This window comes from Bison bison, unplaced genomic scaffold, assembly GCF_000754665.1.
Source record: "Bison bison bison isolate TAMUID 2011002044 unplaced genomic scaffold, Bison_UMD1.0 scf7180017864472, whole genome shotgun sequence".
NCBI classification, from domain to species: domain Eukaryota; kingdom Metazoa; phylum Chordata; class Mammalia; order Artiodactyla; family Bovidae; genus Bison; species Bison bison.
In genome coordinates, this window is record NW_011495033.1 from 4,390,992 (window position 1) to 4,391,547 (window position 556).

A 556-nucleotide genomic window follows, 5' to 3' on the forward strand; every position below is an offset into this window, starting at 1 on the left:
AATAAAAATGAAGGAAAAAACCACTCACTCCACCTCCAAAAAACATGGAGCGGAACTGGCTTTATGTCTTCATCAGTCAATCCAGACAAGTTAGAGGATCTTGGTGTTTAAGTTGGGGGTGAGCGTGTGTGGAAGGGTGTGGGTTGCCCCCCCAAAAAAATAAAAGAAAAAGAAAAAGGAAAAAGGGACCCCTTCCCCCCAGGTTTCCTGCCACAAGTGGATACTAAAACTCCATGCTTAATTCGGGGGAGGTTCCAACTTTGAATGTGGGAATGAAGGCCAAACCTCCCGACCTCCTGAACTCCACACGCGAAAAGGATCAGGTAACACACCACCCTTGGAATCTTGTAAGAGGCTTGACTCATCTACCCCTTCCATTCCCACATCCTTTTCTAAACACCTACCACCTCCTCAAAAATGCAACTGAAAAAAATTCCACCACCCCAAAGTGAAAAGATGGGGGGAAATGTTCAGGGAAACCAGCTGCCCCCCCCTCGAACTCTCAGGCCTTCCTACATCTCCCCCTACTCCTCGTCAGGTTGACCTGATTGGAGCG